General features: G+C 45.0%; 1 protein-coding gene across 1 annotated transcript in view; it reads right to left on the reverse strand.

Moving 5' to 3' along the window:
• The window catches only part of LOC146209641 (uncharacterized), a 137,092-nt gene that overhangs the window by 28,302 nt on the left and 88,042 nt on the right, over nucleotides 1-20,748 (reverse strand). The window lies entirely within an intron of this gene.

Below are 20,748 nucleotides of genomic sequence, written 5' to 3' on the forward strand. Positions count from 1 at the left end.
TGGGCAAGGATAGCAAAACTAAGAAACCCAAAAGCAAGCAGGCAAAATTATAGTCCAGCGAGAGCGGCCGTAATTGGCTCTACAGCGGAGCCCTCTATTCCGCGCTGATTGTCAACGTGCCAATGTGCTTTAGCACTAAGAATTGCTTGACTGCCTTTAGCAACAAAGCCGCAAACAGCGGCTCTCCACTTGGGTTCCCTTTCTTACCATGCGTAGGCGCCTTGCTGACGCCGTAATAGTTCAAAAGCGTGCTCCAAGCTGTTCAGCGGGCGAGTAATTACACAAATGGGCACCAGGGCCAGCGATCGATACTGAAGCCCGAACAGCCGCCGAGAGCCCGCGTCTCGCTCATATAGGAACCGACGTCTACCCGCGATATCACGCTTCGCTCTAAGTTCGTACCCATGCACTCTCACTGTACATGCAGGAAAAGAGGGGCCTCAGGCTGCCACTTAGCGATGTTCGCTCGTTGATTTCGGACGATTAGGCCTATCCGGTGGTTGTCCATGAGGTCGGAGGGGGTTGTGAGCGAGGTACGTGAGGGATCAGCTACCCATTCATCTGCATTGTTGGGCTGCTTTAAGTCAACCACAGTGTTTTGGACGAATATGCTGAAAGCGCTTACAGCGATCTGCACACAGCATTTGCGCGATTCAGTTAGATCTGTGTATGCATTATCGCAGGGTGCGAGCATTCCAGGAATATAAACGCGGGTTCAATGCGCTGATATCACTTTTGCTGCATACAGCGTTCGCGTGCATGCAATTTGCACTCGCTTCATCCTTAATCCATGAAATGTTTGCGTGTATTTGTAATTTTACATACCACATGACAGATCAACCTAATTGGTCCAAAGCATCACTTAATAAGGCCAGGCAAACGTGCCTAAAAGGCCTACGGGTAGCATTTTTTCCTCGAAGTGTACCGGGTAGTTTTCGAAAACTGTGGGCCTCCCATTGGAATTGATAATCCGGAGCTCACAGAACGTGCAAAAATGGCCATTCCATGGCAGTTCCCGGCCGTGTCAACTGCCATTTACGACTACCTTCCAGAGCCATGCCAGTGATTTTGCGCTCACAACGTTGACGCCGGGGGTTCTTGAAAAAAATATCTGTAGGAGGTTTCAGAAAGGGAGGTTCAGAAAGTGGCCCGCAAAACGCGTAAATATGAAAAGCGCGTGTTACTGCGCTTGTAGTCCACATAAACGTCTTTAAAACGAGCTGAGAATTTCCTGGATATTTTTGAAAATTTGCGCTGCCATGCTTCGCGATCACCGGCGGTGCCAGGCATTCGCCCGTCTTGACCGATTCTTTGACAAGTGATCAGTGGTAAGGTAACAAATGGTTCGCCCCAGTTTCCAGAAAATGTATCTCGTCACGCACGTGACGTCACAGTGGAAAAATGCATCTGAATGCTATCATTGTTTCGCCGCGCTGAAAAGAATAAGGTTGTCACCACTGAGCATTCAAGAAGGACTGTGACTCTTTCCTTGCAGAGAACGTCTCGATTTCCAGATGGGCAATAAAGGACCAGGAAATGAATTTACGCTCGAGGGTAAAGTTGCGAGGGGACACCACGCTACCCGAATCAGCCCTGCGCTAGAAACTTCATTTGCTGGCCCTTTGTCACCCATCCATATATTTGTGACTTAGGCTGCTAGAGTGCGCTGGCGCAGTCGAGACCTCAGTGGAGACGAGAAAGGGGGTGTCCGCGCGGTACTGCAGAAGACCATGGCTAGTCTCCTCTCCCATCCCATCATCTGGTGTTTAGTTGTTGCGGTTAAGCAAGCGACAAAAAAGGGTTTAAATCGAGTCGGATTGGCTATTAACACTTTTGCGGGAGCAGCTCGATATGCCCGCAATATTTATCTTTTTTTCGCTTGGGCCTGGCTACAGCTTTGTATACATGGACTTGACAGAGTCAGGTCCAGTTAGCCTAAAAAAAAAAAAAAAAAAAAAAAAACAGCCGTTTTTTTTGTTTCTTTTTTTTTTTTTACAGGGGTTTATAAATAAGCAGCCAGGTCGAGTAGGCCGCGGAGCGCGTCAAGGTAACTCTCCTGCAAGGGCAGCTGTTAACCCATTTGACACGCTTGCCTAATTTTATGCAGAAGCTGTCGAGTCAGTAAGTCGAGTTAATGGTAAGTATGGAATAAAAACGCTTCCGGCGTGGCTATTAACGTCAGCAGCAAAATTTAATGCTTGCTCTAGCGCTAATCAACGATTAAAAATAGTTGCGGTGCTCTCGATAGTAAAAGAACGGAAATGTACGTGAATAGGAAGATAGCACAGGAAGTGTGAATCTCGACTATGCTATATAGTGCTATACATACTCGCTAGAAGCGAGTTGAAGTAGACACCAAGCGGTACGGGAGAGACACCATGCGCTTACTCAACCCACTGCTGTCAGGTCTATACAGACAGGCTTGATGAGTTGACAGGGATAACGCGGAGGCTACTTTCAATCGCCCATACCTCTGGGGCTACACGTGCGCGATTGATAGAGTTTTTCATGTGGTGATAAGCAATTAAACATTTATTAGGATACTGTTTCTTTTTTACCATTTGAATGCCATTACAACGTGGGCACGCTATCCTCTAGTAAAATTTAGCGGACACTCGCTCGACGTTGGAGAACTGATGTGCCACTCCTAATGCTAGTAGTGAGATATATTTATAGACATTGCCATATTGCCACATAAGAAAAGACTTACAAATATATAAAAAACTTCACAATGGCACGAACTCGCATATGGGTTAGGGACAAAACACCTTTCTCAATAGCGCATCGTGGTCCACACAGCCTTGTCCAAGAAGAAGACAACCTTATATACGAAGCACAAATATTTCTCGCATGCAAATCCGCATTTATCTCATGAATTACATTTCTGATACAAAACCTTGAGGGGCGTACTGCCCTTCGCGTTTAAAATATAGTGGTAATCTTCATGGCATATGAATGAATGTTAAAATCTCATTTTTATTCACATATGTGCTAAACTATGTGTACCTATTGCGCCTTACGTTCCGACATGAAATTAAATGTGGCTGAAATTACACACACCGATTTACAAATCTCCGCTCCAATATTTTCAACTGCTGCTTATCCGGGTAAAAGGGTTTTTCTTTCCACTTTTTGTAATTTCATTTGTATCGCTGAATGACTTCCTGTTCTTGTAGCAGTTATCCTTACTTTCTTTCATAGAACTCTCTCCATAAAAACCCTTCAGTTTCCCCTTTCCCTTTTTATGCCCATCATGATTTAGGCCTTGATAGACTGCCGTCTAGGCGAAGCACGAAATGAAGTGTGACGCGATAAGCACGAGAGTGGCGAATGGCGCTATTACAGGCATTGCGGCACCCGCCTATTATGTTATGTTGTTTGTAGCAGTCTGGTGACCCTTAATATTTTTATTCATACTGGCTCTTCTCCAGTCTTGCGAGGATAATTTTTTTCATCTGAGGATACCACTCATGCTTTAATGACATTTTGTGCGCGTCACAAATGCGAAGAAAAAGCGTTAACCTTGCGTGATATCGCCTCGGCTTGGGATGATCATAAAAAAAAGGAGCGAATGACTATGATACGGACTATAGTTAAAACACTTCGCGAGAGCCACGTTGTCCCTTTACTTTCTTTGTCTTAATTAACTTTTTCTCCTCATTTCGTTTTCTTCTTTCTCGCTCACTTCACATTTATTTCGACTGGGCTTAAATTTTCTCTTTATTCCCCCTGCTTTCTTCTTTTTCTTTTTTTTTCCATTTTTGCCTTCTTTAGGTTATTCGTCTTCGTTTCTGCTCGGTTCTTGGCATATGACCTAGACAAGGATTTCTACGACAGCTACAACTGCTACAACGAACAGGCAGGAGAAGGCAGAACTCAAGCTAACTTATTTTCGTGTTTAGTGCACTATATTTCCTTTTCATTATTAGATCCTTATTACGACAATTTTCGTCTACCCCTATCAAGCAGATGCCGTCCCCGAGGCAAGGTGCGCCTATACGTACCTATACTCTGCAGAGCGTGAAACCTGCACACATAGGTCGGCAAAATCACGTGTACTCACTCAGGCTCACTCAGGAAAATTTGGTCCATCTGCGGGCTCACTCTCCTTCAGACTCACAAGGCTCGATCGGACTCACACACACTCATGCCAAGAGACTGGGGGACTGCTAGAGTGAAACCGCTTCATAAAAGTGGAGACAAGAGATTAATCAAGAAACCGACCTATATCACTCACATGAACTGCTTGTAAACTACTTGAACACATCATTCACAATCACATATCGAACTTTCTCGAAGCTAATAATTTTTTTACTAAATATCAGCATGGATTCAGGAAGGGTTACTCAACTTGTACACAGTTAGCAGAAACTATACATAATTTCGCCTCGTCAATTAACCATGGAACGCAGGTTGATACAGTATTTATGAACTTCTCGAAAGCTTTTGATAAGGTTACTCACGAAAAGTTAATTTATAAACTGGATACAGTACTTGATAACAAACAATTAGTAAAATGGATTTCAGCCTACTTTTCAAATAGAGAACAATTCGTTGTCTTTAACCATCATTCTTCTGACAGGCTTACAGTTCACTCTGGCGCCCCTCAGGGCTCTGTTCTTGGTCCTCTGTTGTTTTTAATATATTTTAATGATATTGTCGTTAACATTCCTGTGAAAATTAGATTTTACGCTGTTGACTGTGTTATTTATACAGAAGTGAGAAATGTATCTGATCAACCACTACTTAATAGTGCGTTACAAACAGATTTCGCATGGTGTGAAGCATGGCAAATGTCCAATAACTTTGAAAAAACTGTACTAATGAGAATCACTCAAAAAATGAAAGTCGATTATTGTATTAACGGCATGACACTAACTGAAGTAAGAGAATATAAATACCTAGGGCTCTGGGTCAGTAACAATCTTAGTTGGAATAAACATGTTGGTCTCATAACATGTAACCCTTTCCGTAAACTCTTTCTTGAGACGGGCATTGCGGTTGTCTACCCCATAAGTACGCCCGCTAGCTTACAAATCTATTGTTCTGCCTACCTTAGATTATGCTTCAATCATATGGGACGCGCTCACACAAACTAACATGAATAAATTAGAGAACGTTCAAAAGAGGACGGCACGATACATATATAACAATTACCGGCGTACATCAGTAACACACCTTTTAATTCAAGCTGGCCTTCCGACAATAACTGAGCGAAATCGTTGTGCACGACTTAGATTTCTGTACGAATTAATTAAAAGAAAGACACTACAGATCATAACTCACGGATTTGCTTGTTTTAGTTCGTCCGGATACGCAACTCGACAACGACACGAGCTAACTTTACTCTTTTTCGCATTCGAAATAGCTGCTTTACATACTCATTCCTTCCACGAACTATTTCCGATTGGAATAACCTCACTAACAATGAAGTGCTACAGCTATCACTGACGTTGTTCTCGCAACATATCACCTAGTTTCTTTTTATTGCATTTGTTATTTCACTGCTGTATTGTATATGTTTGGTTTTATTCCTAATTGTGCCGAAGAGCTTCAACTTGCGCTGTAATTATTTTTTTGCCTGTTTTGTTAAATTGCTTAGTTTGTATTCCCACCCTGCTAAATTCCCAACACTGGGATTCCAGTATCAATAAATAAATAAATAAACGAACTCAAACTCACTCAAGCTGTTGACTCACTCGGGCTCAATCAGACTCAAGATCTCAAACTCACGCATGATGACTACTCACTAGGGCTCGCTCGGACTCATACCTAATCTGGGCTTACTCACACATTTCAACTCACGACTCACTTGAACTCATTCATCTCGACTCACTCATTTTTGAATCGCGACTCATCTGCACTCACTCACTCACTTCGACTCACGACTCATCGGAACTCGCAGTCATCATGGACTCACTCATTTCAACTTACGACTCATCTGAACTCATCTCGACTCACTCCTTTTTGACTCACGACTCACCTGTGCTCACTCACTTCGACTCATGACTCATTCGATCGCACACTCATCTGGACGCACTCATTTCAACTGCGGACCCATTTGTGCTCACTCATTGCGACGCATCGGGGCTCACTCGTCATGGACTCACTCATTTCCACTCTCGACTGATCTCTGCTCACTCCAATTCATCACGCATCTCGACTCAGTCATTTCCACTCACAACTCATACGAACCATCATTTAGATGCACCTGCACTTTCTCATCCATTTCTTCTCAATCGGATGAATTTGCCCATTTAAATTCACAGAAGAATAACGTTGGCTGATGCTTTTGCACGTGACGTACAGCTGAATCGCGTTTTCATTCAATGGTCCAAGTTCTGCGGAACAATCGAGAAGAGACTATTACGACACCTCTCTAAGAATTACATTTTGGAGCCACCTTATAATATATATCATAGATCAGCATTGATATGTGTGGTTATACGTATACGTATATTACCTTCAAGGTCTGTTTCATTTCGAATGCACTAAAGATCACCACTTTCCTAGTATGTACCAAGAATCTTGCCTATCTTTGTGTATGTGTGTGTATGTGTCCAGGTAGAACGAAATAAAGAAGATGGTTTATACGGTATGAAGAACTGAACAAGGGTAAATGGGGTACGCCTCAGTTCGCAGATGAGCCAACGTTTCGACAAGTGGACTTGTCTTCGTCGGGGCCCAGACGAAGACAAGTCCACTTGTCGAAACGTTGGCTCATCTGCGAACTGAGGCGTACCCCATTTACCCTTGTTCAGTTGTTTTTCATATGTGTGTGTGTATGTGACTCAGATCACATACACACATACACTCACATACAGACTCAGACAGACAGATGCAGACAGATCACATACACATACAGACTCAGATCACATACACACATAAACACAGTGAGTCCGGACTCACGACTCAGATCACATCTGAATGTGAGTCCGAACTCACTCAAACTCAGATCATAATTTGAGTGAGTCCGGACTCACGGCTCAGATCACGATCTGAGTGTGAGTCCGGACTCAATTCAAATCCTAATCTGAGTGTGAGTCCAGGCTAACTCACGACTCAGATCATGATCTGAATGTGATCCTGAGTGAGTCCGAGGGAGTCAACTCATGAGTGAGTCCGCCGAAATATGCCTGCACACAACACGTTTGGGTCCTGTACAGCTGAAAGACGACACGAGATTTCATCTTGACTAATCGTGACCATCGTGGCAAAACAAGCGCTCTTCTGTAGATAGTCGGATGCGGTTGAATGAGCATTCTGGTTCAGGGGCACGCCTTGGTGTCTTTGTTGTTTTGAAATACGGAAGTCGCTTCTGATTAAGCAATGCCACAAGAGCCTCCCAAGATTTTTACGATGACAGTCTTCCTGGGTGCATATTTTAGTATACATAGATATGCTGCCTCGAACTTCGGTCAAACATAGTATAATATCCCTGTTGACCAATGGAAATGTTATCCTATGAGAAGCATAACTTGATGTACGAGAAAATGACACAAGGGCAATACACTGTAAGTCTTAGGGTTCATGTGGTATTCCGAGGGGCACTACTCCTTTAATTGCGAGTCGTAAATTGTCCCAAACCTTGAGAATGCAGTTTGTATTCTGCCGTGATATGAACTCTATGTAGGCATTTCGGTCACAGATAGGGAACACTCAGAGCTCGGCGCATGCGGAGGCGATGTTAATGCATATTCAGTGGCTGTTATTGAGGCCAAAAGTGTTGTGTTAAAGATACGCGTTTTAGATACACCCTCCTGCATCATCGAGACCCCCTTCCTCCTCAACGAGAATACTCTCTACAGCATCCCAATACATTTGAATGTAAACTAATCTATCAAATTTGGAATCTCGGCTATATACAAGCAACGCGTGAATTTATGCCTGTTTGAACCAGCTGATGCTTTTATTAAACCTAATAGAGCAACATTAGAGTACTCGGTAAAATAAAATGAATACCTCTGCTGCATGAGTTTATATTAGGCATGCAGCAGCAAAATAAAGCAGTATGAAAAATACCAAGCACAACTACATTTTTCATAGGTTGACAAGAATATACGCCAGATTTTCGTGTAAAAATAAACGGAACTGCCGAGAACAGCGCCCTTGCCGTCATCATCCCCAGTCACCAACATTTATCCTCATTTTCTGGCCGCAGCCGACCCCTGAGACTTAAGCATGTCGGCTGGCATTTTAAAATGCCTGAAACAACGGCATGCTAATTGTGTATTGCTGTCTTCAAACTAATTGCCCAGCCGCGATAACACAGTGATTACGAGCTCGTGTGCTGAGCTCAAGACTTGGGATCGAATCTCGGCCGCGGATACCGATTTTCGATGGAGGCAAGAAGCAAATCGCCCTCATGCTGCGCGATGCCAGTAAACGTCAAAGAACCCCAGGATCAGCAATCCTCAACTACAGCGTCTATTATAGCCTGAGTTGCTTCCGGACGTTAAGCCGCATAAACCAAACCTCCAAAATAATGGCATCATTTGATCTGAAATGAAGGGCTTGCAATGTAACAGAGAATTAGTACTTTCCACCTTTCTCCTCTCCCACATACATAGGAAACGAAGTTCGGTCTCCACCGTTCGCCTCAAGAAACATTGCACACACTTTAGGAGCAGGTACTATGAAAACAACGTGCGCAGTGGACTAGGTTGTCAGCGGCGATGCAAACTTCGCGAAAGAGCCTGTGAACTCAACGCACACATGTTTTGTTTGCCACGGAAGACGTCAGGGGAAAGTAAACGGCGAGAAGCAAGATGAAGGAAAGAGACGAGAAGAGGAACACAAAAGCGAGGGACAAAAGACAAGGCGAAAAGGAAACGGAAGTGCTTAATTTGCGCTCCCAATTTCCTCCGCTACTAGGCTGGCGGCCACAAAGGGAGATGACGAGTGCGCCGACAAGCGTAACTAAGTTGCGGTAATGCCCCAGATCGACGCTGCCCCGGCGCCATCATGAAACTGGCGAGGGCAGAGGTTCTTCATGACCCAGTTTTGCTCTGTGGGCCTTAATGAGAGTGACACTGGCCCCGCGGCAAAGTTCAGGCAAAGGTCTCACACCCCACGCGCGCTGCTGCCTATCAGTGACAAGCCAGCTTGTGTTCTCGGCGCCAGAATGTCAAGGTCGCATCCCGGTATACCACGCTGATCCTCAGGTCTTCTCTGCGCTGGAAGCTTCAGCCAGTCGAATTCGGCTGTCGCCTTGTCCCGACCGACCTTCGGCGTCTACTCATCGGTTCTCATTATATGGGCTTCGAAAACATTGTTGTCGTGCGTCTTGCTACGCTTGACCAGTAGTCGCAGTGGTTGTGGCTCGCTATATACGGCATTTAATTGCTGAGCGGAAGGTCATGAGATCGAACCACTCGGCCGCATGCAAGATGACAGAAGCGAAATGTTAAAGTGCCTGCGTGCCAAGATTTTGGCTAGCGTGTACGAGCCATTTGTGTTTTAATATTGCCCATTGCTTGGCATGTATGTTCTGCATTGTTTGATCGTCGGGAAATGGTGACACGAACCAAACATTGGGTTTAGAACATTAGTGCTGGGAAAGAACAATGCAGTCAAGAAGAAACCGAATCAACCTCAAAATACAAGGCTAAATTAAAAAAAACTGGCAGGTTTTATTACTACTCCGCTGATGTATTCCTGCCCAAAAAGATTGACTTCTATGCATCTTTATTGCTTTAGTACAGCAAATACGTTGCTTAGGTACGTTAAATAATTTGTTTAGAGCGAGAGCCTCTGTTCACGTGCTCTGAGGGTAGGTTAATTTCTGTTCTCACTTTTTCTACTTTATTAGACTTTTGATTTAAATAAGAGTGGTGTTCTAGTGATTAGGTCCTGGTATTTCATCAATGTGAGCCAACTTCATTTTTTTTAGTGTCGTTTTAGGAAGGGAGACAGGGCTAGGGGAAGCAATTTAAAAAAAAGCAGTTTCTAAGTATTGGTTTAAAATTCGTTCCAGAAAAACTAATTTATCTAGAAACAAAAAGAGGTAATGCTTTAAGGGCGCATCTTTTAGAGAAATATTTCAGAAGGTAATCTGGGGCAAGTGACAGAATTACTGCAGGTAAACAACAATATTGATGAGATAAAATATGCTGCAAAGCTCTACTGAAATGTAGGTTGAGAAAAGACCTCCTAAAATTGCGAAAATTTAGACTGTATTTTAAAAATTGCCGGTTGTCTGTTCAGTCTGTAAATGCAGATAAGTACCGATCCCACAGCGGGTGTATTTCGCTGGCTCGATGTGGAAAGAAGACTATGAGTTGTGCAAAATTATTGCGTGTCGAAGGAATTTCATTTCGGCGTTCAGACTATTTACTTCGAGCACCGCAACGATCTCATGAATCGAAGAGACACAGCAGACAATTTTCTTTTTTTATCGTCTGTAAGCTCCTTAGTGAGCACGTCTTTTTCCTCTTTAAAAAACAAAACCAAAAAAAAAAACGCCAGTCAAGGAATAGAAGCTATCAAATTCGGAGGTACATTAGCGTTTAACGAAGATTATTGAAATTATGTCTGTCTCCATCTCACGCTGCGTATTCTTATTTGAAATAATTATATCCTAGCCTAACTGGCGAAGCTGTCATTGCTTTTGAAGAAGCGGCTATAGCTCAGCCTTTGACCTCCATCTCAATTCTTGTACGATGACTGTGTCTATTCCGTTTCCTACCAGTCCAAAGGAACTGGTATCATCCGTAAGGAAGTATATGATCTGTCATAGAATGTCGATAATGCGCTTGTATAAGCGCAGCCACGGAAACAAGCAAATCCCTTCCGACGCTCCTAGGTTTCCTAATTTGTTTTCAGGCCCTATCATATTTATCCCACGTGAGCTAAACCTAGTGAACAGATTTTTTCAGGTAACCATGCATGTACAAAATCTGTGGAAACTTTACTTGAAGAAGAATTGCATATATGCTGGCCAATGCGGTATCTGCGCGCAACTAAATTTCTGCGCAAATGTCATCAAGGTGCAATGATCGGTAGAAAACGAAAACTCCGAAAGCATTAACGATTTGCTGTTCGTGATCAACATTACTCATACATGCGCTAAGAGCGCTTCAGTGGGTTCGATCATCTCCTTCCTTTTTTTTTTCTTCTTTGTATGGAGTAAGTCTCCCAACTATACTCCTTTCCCGACTGCATCACAACGAAACATAGAGAAGATCTGGCAGGACCAGTGTGAGCACTGCTGCGGTGGCGCAGTGATTAGGGCGCTTGACTGCCGTACCTCAGGATGCAAGATCGAATCCTGATTGCGGCGGCTGCTTTTCGATGGAGGCTAAATCCAAGGCGCCCTCGTGCTGCGCGATGTAAGTGCGACTTAACCGCAGGTAGGGGAATTGTCGACCATAAACCCTGACTGCTCATTGGAGGGTCAAATTCTAAAGTTAAAGCTCAGCTACTTTGGTCATCTGATGAGAAGAGAGGAGTCGCTGGAGAAAGATTTGATGTTGGGAAAGGTTGAGGGTTGCCGAAGAAGGGGTAGGCAGCGAACGCGATGGTTATGTGGCATCCTCGAGGCACTGCAGATGAAGTTATGTGATGTTAGGAAGATAGTGAGAGACCGGAAAGCGTGGCGTGATATGGTGCATAGGGTCGCGAAGAGTCGGACACGACTGAACGACTGAACTGAACTGAGGGAAATTTAAGAATAGTCCAATACGGCGCCTCTCATAGCTTGAGTAGCTTTGTGAAGTCGAACAAACACCATAAACGAAACAAAAACAACGGGTATGACGCCTACTACACGCTACTGCCGCAGTCATAGGAACAGCTGAGAAGGGGAACAGTCATGTAGTGTACTCCACGCTGGTGGGCAGATATGCCCCATACTTTGCGTAGTTTGGCAAACAGCACGAAGTACCGAATGATCAAAGTGTGGGATCTGCAATTCACGTTTGCTACCGAGAATAAAAGTGCCATCCTGATCAAGGCCTGTTTCCTTTCTTTATTCAAAGGCCTAAACAAAGGAAAAAACGGACGTCCTTTCACTGATAATGCCGTGTTCACGACACACTGAGACCAAAGTAAACACGATGGGAGACATGTCGACAGCATATTGAGCGTGCCCACAAATACAAAACTACATAGAAAGAAGATGTCGACGCTTGTGAGGTGATTAGACGACGTGGACAGTTTTGAAGGCGTATCACGCTAGTATGTTTGTTTTTTGGTCTTTCGTTTCGCTTTTTGTTTACTTCTCCGTTTTCTGACAATGTAAAACTCGCATCAAGGTGTCAACCCTATGTTTTAGTGCTGTTCCTTGTGCGTTTTTTCGAGAATGCTTTCCATCGTAAGAAAGGTTCATCCATGTGTGTTCATTTCTTCGCTTATCGGCATTACTTTTACACTCTTTCCATACCCAAAAAGATGTGTGCTGTCTTAAGCTTTGCACTGAAGTAACTCCCAACCAAACTCCCAACCAGCGAGAGATGTGTCAGCGTCACTACAGGCTGACAAGACATATTCCAGTAAATTACCTTCGGACAGTTTTTGAGTATGACAGCGCGTCTCTACTATTTCTTCACCTTCTATAGCTGTCGGTTCCTTGGCGAGTGGACGTGCGCGATGATCAAAGACGCGGGTCAACTTTGCAGTCAGGTATGACATCACAAGAGGAGGGATGTTATTGGTGCTGTCGCCTTCAGGCCATCGGCGTTCGGCAACGAGCGGCAGGAACATAACTGTTCAGAAAAAAAGAGCGTCCGCAGTCATTCTTTTGCAATGGGTAAGGATGTTGTAAAGCAACATCGTGCAGCTCATTACAGTCTTTCCTTTACATGTGTTTGCTCTTGAAGGGTTGAAGGGAGGAGGAAAGTCAGCGCCCGATGAAAACCATCCAAAGTGCTTCGTTTCGCCTTTTCAAATGCTCTTTACGTAAACGCGGTCAACCTGTTCGCCAGCGCATGAACACTTTCGTCAAGCGCTACACTGTCACCGACAGGCACCAGGGCCCTTAAAGGCTAAGGAGACGATTCCATCAAATTTCACTTGTATTGCAGCAGCAGACACATGCACGCTATTTTAAGTGTTGCAGCCAATCCCGAGACGTCGACGCCAGAGCTCCTTCATTTGCTTGCATTTTGTCTTACAGCGAAAACCTGAAACGAGTTGTAAGTACCAAGGGAAGGAACTTTCACTCAAAGGTTTCCGAGAAAGGAGAGAAAAATGACGCAACACGCTTGTACTTTTTGCATTGAGCTGGGTTCCTTTCTTCGACGTTTTTGTTTTAATATCTTGCTTGCGCAAATACAGATCGGCGCCACAGTGAAATCTTAAGCGACAAAGGTATTCACTAAAAAGCCATACCAACCGATATGATAAAAGAGGCACCTCTAGAAACAAACAACCGCTTTAGGCTTCTCAAACATAGAGCATCTTGCCACTAGAAAGCACCGCATTGCACTCGTGTGCAGACGCAAAGAAAGAATTGATTACTGACTGATTACTCTATGTATAGAATGTATAATATTGGATTTCGCAGCTGTAACTGACCTGGTGCGCCGAAGGAATGCGTAATGGCCAGCTGACCGTGCCAACATGGGATGTGCACATGAAATTCCGCTTCGTGATTGAATTGAATTCTGTTGTTTATTTCCATAAAATAAAATATATATACTGATTATCCCTGCGGGGAATCATTGTTTTCGAGAACATTCGCTTAAGTAAGGAATCTCCGCAGTTTTTTTTAGGTTCTACAAATCATTGCTAATGAAAGCAACCGAAATGCTTTGTAAGCTTCGAGAACAGTTTCTGGTTTATCTTTTCGGTTTGCACTAAATGATGTCTACAAAAGGTATCATTTAAAGATTTGTCCGAAAAGAGAGAATGCGGCAACCTCATTTGATACTTGAAACTTTTCGGCTCGTCAACAATGTGCCTACGGATCATCATCATCATCATCATCAGCCTGACTATACCCACTGCAGGGCGAACACCTCTCCCATATTTCTCCAATTAACCCGGTTTTGTGATGCCCAATTTTCCCCATGTTCCTTATATCGGCCGCCTTGCGCTTATTGATTAGCTTTGATATTTCGGCCGATTCTATCTAGTATGTTGGATTGGAAGCTTTCATACTCTGGCGTTTCTTACTAAAATTTTTCCTCTCCTTAGATAGCTTACCGGTATCTTCTCTAACTATCTTACCGCCCTCTTCTACAGCGCACTCAGTATGATATCTCTGAAATTATTGTTCATTGCTTACAGGGTAATGTCGCCTTCCTCGGTTAGAGTTGAATATCAATTCCGTAGCGAGATCCTGAACTCTTCTGCCCTCCCCCTCACCGCTAATTTGTTGATGGGTTTCTTTCTTACTACACTATTGCGTTCCTTCTTCCGTTTAGGCTAATTCGGGGCCTCAAAATCCTGTGATCACTGCATCGCACTTTCCCAATCACCTTTACATCTTGCATAATGTCGGGGGGTGAACACAGTATGAGGTCAATTTCATTTTAGTCGCTCCGTTAGGTCTTTTCCATGCCCATTTCCGGTTCTTCTGTTTGCTGAAGAAGGTTTTAATGATTCTTAAGTTATTGCGCACTGCAAACTCAACTAGTAACTCCCCGCTGCTATTCCTAGAACCAATGCCATAGTCACCTACTGCTGATCTCCTGCCTGCTTTTTTCCTACCTTGGCACTGAAGTCACCGGTTAATATAGTATACTGCGTCTCTACTTTTCGTATTGCCGATTCTACATCTTCGTAGAAGCTTTCAACTGCCTGGTCATCATAACTACATGTAGGTGTATAGTCCTGTACAACCTTCAGTTTTTACCGCTTAATAAGCCTAATTACGATACCGGCCACCCTTTCATTATTACTATAGAATTCATCTATATTTCCCGTTATATACTTATTAACAAGGAAACCTACTCCTAGTTCTCGCCTCTCCGTTAAACCTCGATGACACAGTACATGCTCATCCTTCAGTGCAGCATATGCCTCATTCTGCCTCCTAACCGCACTAAGCCCTAGGACATCCGATTTCATACCCTCTAGTTCCTCTAACAGTACTGCTAAACTAGCTTCACTAGCTAGGGTTCTAGCGTTAAACGTTGCCTGGGTTTGTTTGGCAGCCTGTCCAGCAGAGCTAGGAATTCTTAGCGCCCCCTGCTGCGTCACAGGTCTGATCGCCGCCGTGGCCAGTTGTTCCGCAGCCGCTTGAGACTGAAGGCCGGGGTTTTATGAAACTGATCATGAGAGGTTGCAGCCAATTACTGCCCCAGGGTGGGCAACTCCTGTTCTGGTGAGGGAGTGCGTTGCTGCAGGTGTTCACCGGCATCAGATCGCGCCCAAAAATCTTTATGCAATTCCATCAACACGCGGATGTTTTTTACTTCTTATTCGGTGAAGAATTGCGCGGCACTGGGATTTGAACCCGGTATTCTTGCATTGCGAAATCAGAGAGTAGACGAGCCGTACGTGAAATTGCTGGAAGATATATATAGTGGCTGCACAGCAACCATAGCTCTGCATAAAGAAAGTAACAAAATTCCCATTAAGAAAGGTGTTAGGCAAAGAGACATGATCTCCCCAGTACTATTCACAGCTTGCTTAGAGGAAGTATTCAGATACTTGGAATGGGAGCAGTTAGGAATAAGGGTAGATGGAGAATACCTCAGTAATCTGCGATTTGCTGATGACATTGCTTTGCTAAGTAACTCAGTGGATGAACTGCAAATACTGATATATGACATAGACAGTAAAAGTAGAAAGGTAGGCTTAAAAATCATTATGCAGAAGATTAAGGTAATGTTCAACATCCAGGGAAGGAAGAGCAGTTTACGTTAGGTAGCGAAGCACTGGAAGTAGTAGGCGAATATGTCTACTTAGGACAGGTGGTAACCGCACATCCGGATCATGAAAAGGAAATAAGAATAAGATTGAGATGGAGCACATTTGGCAAGCACTCACAGATTATGACTAGCAACTTACCAGAATCGCACAAGCGGAAAGAATGCAACAGTTGCATCTTACTTGTAGTCACCTATGGGGCTGAAACGTGGAGGCTAACCAAGAGGGTTCTACTTAAGTTGAGGACAAGCCAGAGGGCTATGGAACGAAAAATGGTAGCAGTAACATTAAGAGATAGGAAGCATGCAGAGTGGGTAAGAGAAATAACTGATGTTACTGAGATTCTAGCGGAAATTAAGAAGTAGGAAGGGGCATGGGCAGGACATGTGCAAAGAAAGGATAACCGATGGTCGCTTAGGGTAACAAACTGGATTCCAAGGGGAGGAAAGCCTGGCAGGGGGCGGCAGAAAGTTAGGTGGGCGGAGGAGGTAAAGAAGTTCGCAGGGGTGAAGTGGATGCAGCCAGCACAGAACCGAAGAAGAAATATGGGAGAGGCCTTCGTCCTGCAGGGGGTATAATCAGGCGGATGATGATGAAAGCTCATCAAGCGTTGACGAAGACCGCCATGCCTTCTACGCCCACTTTGACACAAAATGTCGCTCTAAACATCCTCGATGGAAAATTTACCATCCCGTCTCAATGTAGCGCACTAGTTTATGTGGGCAGCGCAGACACCAATACATCGATCTTTGAAGGAAACACCCAGTTGTTCTTGGATTGAGGTCCCGGGATCGCAAGACTCATGGCCAATGTGAGGAGAGGACAAGCTGGGCTGCTGGTAATGAACTTTACTGAAGAATGCCGGCATTTCCACAAGGGCACGACGATCGCTTTTCTCGACGAATTAGCGGGCACCCGAGAAGTCTTTTCCCACCCCTACCAGCCCGCAGACGATCTAGCCACCCGAGATCAGCTCATCTTCGACGTAAACACAGCACTGCCCCAAAAAAGACAAGACCAGATTCGCGCTCATCTTGGAAGCTACAGCGAGTGCATTTTATCAGCGTCAAATGTACGACAAATGCCGTTGGCAAAGCACCGTATACCATAGACAACCATGCGAGACCTCTGCGCCAAAGCTCCTACCGCGTATCGCCGCGAGAACGCTAAGCCATCCGCGAGCAAGTCGATAACATGCTTCGTGACGACGTCATCCAGCCATCAAAGAGCCCCTGGACAGCACCGGTCGTTCTCGTGAAGAGAAAAGATTGGACACTGTGTTCCTGCTTTGGTTATCGCCGCTTGAACAGCATACCGAAGAAGGATGTTTACACTCTCCTTCGCATCGACTACACACTGGACCAGCTCTGAACGCAAGGTGCTTCTCTTTGATGGACATAAAGAGCGGCTACACGCAAATTCAGGTCAACGAAAGAGACCGAGAGAAGACCGCGTTTATTCCACCAGACGGCCTATTTGAGTTCAAGGTAATGCCATTTGGCCTCTGCTTCCACATCACCGACGTTCCAGAGAGTAATGGATACCGTACTTGCTGGATTTAAGTGGCATATTTATCTCGTATACTTGACCTACGTCGTTGTCTTCTCTGCGACCTTTGAAGACCACCTGAAAAAGCTTCGCATAGTGCTCCGCGCAATTAATTATCAGGGAGCAAAGAGAAGCAGAGAAGTCCCACTTCGCTGACGAGAAGCAGTTGTTCATGGGCCACATCATTGTTCAGATCCAAACAAAACAGGTCGATCGCGCAGTTTCTCTGGTCAGATGATAAGAAGGCTGTATGCCTATTCCTAGAACTGTGCGCGTATTACCGATGATTCGTCAAGAACTTTTTGCGCTTCGCCATACCCTTTCTTACAAACGCAAAAGAGCCATATGAGTGGAAAGCACCGCAAGCAGAAGAATTCGAAGAACTTAAGCGCCGCTTACAGTCCCCACGTTTCCTTGGACATTTTGATAAAAACGCGGAGACTGAAAGTTATACCGACGCAAGCAGCGTGGGTCTGGGCACCGTCCTCGTTCAGAGGAATGCCGGAGAAAAGGTTATCGCTTACGCTATTAGGTCGCACTCCAAACCTGAAACAAATTGACAACTATGAAGGAGTGCCTTGCGATCATCTGGGCTACATCGAAGTTCCGTCCGTACTTATACGGTCGGCCATTCAAGGTAGTAAGCGACCATCAGCGCTATGCTGGCTGGCCAACTTGAAAGCCCCTTCCGGCCGTATTGCACAATAGAACTTGCGCCTCCAAGAATTTGACATCACAGTGGTCTACAAGTCTGGTCGCAAATATTCCGACGCAGACTGCTTCTCCCGGGCCCCTGTGGACGCGCCCTCAAAAGACGACGACGATGCCTTCTTGGTACCGTTAAGCGTAAGGAGTTTCTCTAAACAGCAGCGTTCGTCCCTCAGTTGAAAGATCTTGCGGGCTACTTAGAAGGAAATATTCCTTCCTTTCCAACTGTCTTCAGGTGTCAGTTGTCGTCCTTCGTGCTGCCGAACCATGTCCTAGTGAAAAACTTCGCACCCAAAAAGATCACGTACCTTCTTGTCGTGCCGAGGGAACTACGAAACGAAATTTTGAGGCTTTTCATGATGAGACGACAGCATGGCACGTCGGGATGGCGCGCACGTTGCATCGGATTCAAGAGAGGTATCTCTGGCCGCGGCTATCTGCCGACGTTGCCCATTACGAGAAAGCGGCCCGGGAGTGCCTGTGACGCAAGACGCCTACGATCATACTAGCTGCGCTATTAAATCCCATACCGCCCCTACCAAACCGTTTCAACAAATTGGGATGGATATTCTTGGCCCCTTTTCGAATTCATCTGCGGGTAACAAGTGGACCATCATGGGCACCAGTTACCTTACCCGCTACGTTGAAGCGATAGCGCTGCCTAATGGTACCGCAGGAGAAGTAGCCAAGTTTTTCATCGAGCGCATTTTTCTGCGACCCAGCGCCCCCGAAGTGCTCATCACGGAGAGGAGAACAGCATTTACGGCGGAGTGTACTCCAGCCGTGTTGAAGTACAGCCAGACAAGCCACCGGAGAACACTGCCTACCACCCGTAGACGAACGGTCTGAATATTATTGTAGAGGACATGCTTGCCATGTACGTCAATGCCGAACACAAGACCTGGAATGCCATCTTGCCGTACGTGATCTTCGCGAATAATATGGCCATCCAGGAGACGGCCAGGACAACTCCATTCCAGCTTGTGTATGGTAGAGATCCAACGAAACCGCTAGATGCAAAGCCGCCGCACGTAACAGAGGAGGAAAACCTGGATGTCACCGCCTATCTTCAGCGTGCAGAGGAAGCTCGACGACTTACCCGGCTGCGCATTAAGGACCAGTAACACACCGATGGCTTACGTTGCAACCTGTGACGCTTCCACGAAGAGTACAGTCTTGGAGACCAAGTTTGGGCATAGACGACAATTTGCCGTCACGGACCTAGTGAAAAGTTGTTGCGTCGATACTCTTCGCCGTATAAAGCCATTCCTAATGGTATGACAGCATCACAACGGCGACGCGCCAGCCCAGACATCGTACATGTTGTTCGTCTGAAACATATTACTCGCGTTAAGGAATCGGTGGTGTTCGCTCTTTGTAATATTTATGTTAAAGTTGCTTTGTTTTTTGTTTTTTTTTTAACATCGAGGCGATGTTTTTTAAGGGTGGAGTAATGCCGCGAACTATTCAAACGTTTATTTGTTCATTTTCGACAGCCGCAGGCATAGGGTCTTATCATTGTGAATCTGGTGCGCGAACCGCTTCTGTATTCTTTATTTTCTCATGTTAGTTGTCGCGAGACGCAGCTTTATCATTTCCTTTGTTGCGGCAGATGTTCAGGATGTATCTTGATGGAATCTATCCACGCGCTTGTATTTCTACAATGTTCCCGGTTATGCTGGTAACTATCCGCGGTTTTATCCAGATATGTCTACGCCACTTTAAAATTGAGCGCTGACGAGTGAAACGGGCAATCTTTTTTCGACAACCGACGAGCACATTTGCTGTTATCGCCGCAGCCTAGTTGCTTTGTTCTTTTGCAGGCGCAAGTCAGCCCAACACAGAGTTGATTACAGACGTATTAGGCCTGTCTCCTCCGTTAGTGCCTACGACATTCTCACCACTACGTGACACTACAGTAAAGGTGGTGATCATGCTAAGTGGCCTGATATCAATAGATGCGAATTGAAAGTGAAGTCTCTTGTATACCCTTTGCAGCGCACGCCAAAATAAAACTGGCTGTGTGGTTCACGATGGCTTAACGCCCAAAGCAACTAAGGCTATGAGGCACGCCCCAGTGGAGGACCAGTGATTTCGACCACCAAAACTTTTCTAAGAGGGGCTAGCATAGAGCAGTACGTAGGCGGCAGGCCACTTGATTTCCAACTCCGTCAGAAAGCTTTTGCCGCGGCCGGAGTTTAAACCCACAAAGTTGGGTTTAGTAGGCAAGCGCCCTAACCCCTGAGGTACCATGGCGGGAAAAAATACTTCGTCGCAGGTCATAAAAAAGTGGCCAGTGATTTTTGGTGCGCCACAGAGCTGTCGCCTAATGAAGAGAATGTTTTTTGTATGTGTGAAGTCATGTTCCAACAGATGCATTGAAATGCGACTTTAAAATAATGTAGTGGATTTGAAAAGTCGACATGTTATGCAATCGCTTTAACAAATGATGCCCGTTGGGTCGATGAAGAGAGAGAGAGAGAGAAAGACACATCTGAAGCGCTAACAGCCTAAATGGGAACTGCATATAGACTTGAAGAACAGTGCAGAAACAGACGAGAAACTTGAAGGAACACACCACGAGCACTTACTAACAACAATGGCGTTTATTCAAATGCATCGAAATTAATGCGCAGCAAGAAAAACAAGACAAAAAACAAGGAACAAAATCAGAAG

This window comes from Amblyomma maculatum, chromosome 1, assembly GCF_055883805.1.
Source record: "Amblyomma maculatum isolate TAMU_Amacu chromosome 1, ASM5588380v1, whole genome shotgun sequence".
NCBI classification, from domain to species: domain Eukaryota; kingdom Metazoa; phylum Arthropoda; class Arachnida; order Ixodida; family Ixodidae; genus Amblyomma; species Amblyomma maculatum.